This window comes from Eriocheir sinensis, chromosome 11 (genome assembly GCF_024679095.1).
Source record: "Eriocheir sinensis breed Jianghai 21 chromosome 11, ASM2467909v1, whole genome shotgun sequence".
Lineage (NCBI taxonomy): Eukaryota > Metazoa > Arthropoda > Malacostraca > Decapoda > Varunidae > Eriocheir > Eriocheir sinensis.
In genome coordinates, this window is record NC_066519.1 from 2,389,082 (window position 1) to 2,392,850 (window position 3,769).

Consider the following 3,769-nt stretch of genomic DNA (forward strand, 5'->3'; position numbering starts at 1 on the left):
GGGCGCCGCTCGACTGTGAGTGTTTGAACCTATTTTGAAGCTAGTATTTGACCATCGCAGGAATTATTACACGTTTCATTAGTCTTCATTAATGAATGAGTGCCTCAAGTTATTGTTTTGGCTCTGGGCTGCCGCACATAACCTATTCCCAAAGCTTAAAAAGGAGGTTAATCAGGTCACCAAATTACTCCATAATCACACCCAACACTCACTGAATTGCTCCAGCATCACACCCAACACATTGAATTCCTCCAGAATCACACCCAACACACCGAATTACTCAACAATCACACCCAACACACACTGAATTGCTCCAGAATCACACCCAACACACTGAATTATTCTAGAACTACACCCAACACACACTCAAACACACATCATTGCCAGTTAGCTTTGTGGACTGATTCTGGATCTATATTATAATGCGGCGGGCATCTGTCAGTTGCATGAAACGCATATTTGTGTTGGCTGTTCGGGGGACCGGGGAGCCGATTGTGCAGGGGAGGGAATAAAAGGAAGTGTAAATGTTAGTGTTGGTGTGCTGTGGTGACAAGTGAGTGTGTATTCCTTTTCTGAATGAGTCTGTTGTACCGCAGTCTGTAGAGGGAGGCTGTTCCAGTGGTGTATGGTGCGTGGAAAGCTACTTGTTACTTGGTACTTGTGTTTCTTATTTATCTGGTCCCACTTCCGCCGAAGTGCTCTGCAGGACCCACATATTTAATTCGTTAAATTTTCAATATTGATCACAACTTATATGCCATGTTAATTGTCAATGTTTCCATGTAAAACCATCAGAGAACAGAAATGTTTTTAGTTCTTTCTTAAATTTGGAGATATCCTTTGTTCTTCTAATGTCACACTACTGCTTGTATGCGTCAGTGTTAGTGTGATATTTTTGGTGTTTATGGATGTGTGTGTTACTCAGTACGTTGGCTGTTTGCGCTGTGTAGGCTAGGTACGTGCGTGGGTCAATGTGAGTGTTTGTGATCTCGTACATAAGTCTGTGTGCTTGTGAAGAGGTTTCTTTGGCCGATGACCTAACCTAGCCTATTATCTATATCTATTATCAGGTGTCGAATAGGGAATAAATCGGATCTGTAATTTGCGTGGTGATAATTAAAGGAGGATAAGGTTGATGGTAATGGGGCGGGCTAATGGGAGTAGGTGGAATACGGAAATGGCTTTTTTTTTTAAATAGCCTAATAATATACATCGTAAAATGAATATAAATCCATTAACGTTCATCGTAAAGCAATTCTGAAAGTACCATTCGATTCGGCGGACGTTTCTGCATGGGGTAGTCGCCCATTTCGAAGTTCATACTAAAAAATAAGCAATAAAATTCATCTTCTCATGTTTTTTGCAAAGGGGACCATACCCCCTAACAATGTCATTTTTGCCTGGGGCGTTGATTTCAGGCCATGAACGGCTTCCTCTTCCTTTTCTACATAAGATGAAATGCCTCTGGGAAATATAAAAAGGAAAAAAAGCGGTTTTTTTCTGTATATCAAAAAAATCCCCGAACATTCCTGATAGTTATATGCAAATATATCAGTTAGTTTTTATCTTAGAACAATTATGAGTGTACCCTTCGATTCGTGGGAGTTTTCTGCATCGATTAGGCACTCTTTACAAAGTTCAGAGTAAAAACTAAGCGAGAAATATCACATTTTCCATACACGTCGACACAACACCCATACTTATGGATTGCTGTTCCCTTAGCCTAGCCTAACTCGATTTCACGAGTTAGGTTAGAGTAAGAAAACAACAATTCATAAGATTGGGTGTTGTTTGATGGGTCAAAAGAAGAAGAGGAAGAAAACCTTGTTCCGCGATGCAGTGGTTACCGTGCATAGCTCCGTTATAAGGACTCATGAGGAGGAAGAAGATCTAGATGCTAAAATTCGGAAATAGGTCATATGGGGTGTCGAGTAGGGGGTTAATGGGGTCAATAAATTGCGTGGTGATAATTAGAGGGGATGGGGGTTCATAATAATGTGGAGGGGGCTAATGGGAGAAGGTGGAATTCGTAATTAGGTCATGTTCGGTATCGAATAAGGGGTAAATGGGGTCAGTAAATTGCTTGGTGATAATTAAAGGGGGCGGAGGTTAACGGTAATTGGGGGGGGCTAATGGGAGTAGGTGAAACTCGAAAATAGGTCATGTGAGGTGTCGAATGCTGGGTAAATGGGGTCAGTAAATTGCGTGGTGATAATCAGAGGTGGCGGGGTTTAGGGTAAGGGGGGGGCTATTTGGAGTAGGTGGAATTGGTAATTAGGTCATGTTCGGTGTCGAATAGGAAGTAAATGGGGTCAGTAAATTGCGTGGTGATAATTAAAGGGGGCGGGGGTGAAAAGTAATGGGGGGGGGCTAATGGGAATAGGTGGAATTCGAAAATAGGTCATGTCAGGTGTCGAATAGGGAATAAATCGGGTCAGTAATTTGCGTGGTGATAATTAAAGGGGGATGAGGTTGATCGTAATGTGGGGGGCTAATGGGAGTACGTGGAATACGGAAATGGCTTCATTTTATTTTTTTATATAAAAATAGCCTAATAAAATACATCGTAAAATAACAATAACTCCATTAGCGTTCATCTTAAATCAATTCTGAAAGTACCATTCGATTCGATGGACGTTTCTGCATGGGGTAGGTGCCCATTTCAAAGTTCATACTAAAAACTAAGCGATAATATTAATCTTTTCGTAAAGCAATTCTGAAAGTACGATTATAATCGGCGGTCGTTTATGCATGGGGTAGGTGCCCATTTCAAAGTTCATACTAAAAACTAAGCGATAAAGTTTTCTTGTTTTTCGCAAAGGGGACCAACCCCCAAAACACAATTAATTTTGCCTGGGTTGTTGATATCTGGCCATGAACTGCTTCCTCATCTTTTTCTACATAAGATGAAATGCATCTACAAAATAGAAAAAGGATTAAAAGTTGTTGTTTTTCTGTAAATCAAAAAAAATCATCGAACATTCCTGATAGTTATATGCAAATATACCCGTTAGTTTTTATCTTAGAGCAATTCTAAGTGTACCATTCGATTCGTCGGAGTTTTCTGCATCAATTAGGTACCCTTTCCAAAGTTCAGAGTAAAAACTAAGCGAGAAATATCACATTTTCCATACACGTCGACACAACACCGATACTTATGAATTGCTGTTCCATTAGTCTAACCTAACTCGATTTCACGAGTTAGGTTAGAGTAAGAAAACAGCAATTCATAAGATTGGGTGTTGTGGGATGGGTCAAAAGAAGAAGAGGAAAAAGACCTTGCAGTGGTTACTGTGCATAGCTCCGTTATAAGGCCTCAAGAAGAAGAAGAAGGTCTAGATTTTAGAATTCGGAAATAGGTCATATGGGGTGTCGAGTAGGGGGTTAATGGGGTCAGTAAATTGCGTGGTGATAATTAGAGGGGGCGGAGGCTCATGATAATGTGGGGGGGGCTAATGGGAGTAATTGGAATTCGTATTTAGGTCATGTTCGGTATCGAATAAGGGGTAAATGGGGTCAGTAAATTGCGTGGTGATAATTAAAGGGGGCGAGGGTTAACGGTAATTTGGGGGGGACTAATGGGAGTAGGTGAAACTCGAAAATATGTCATGTCAGGTGTCGAATAGGGATTAAATCGGGTCAGTAATTTACGTGGTGATAATTAAAGAGGGATGAGGTTTATGGTAATGGGTGGGGTCAAATGGGAGTAGGTGGAATACGGAAATGACTTCATTTTATTTTTTATATAAAAATAGCCTAATAAAATACA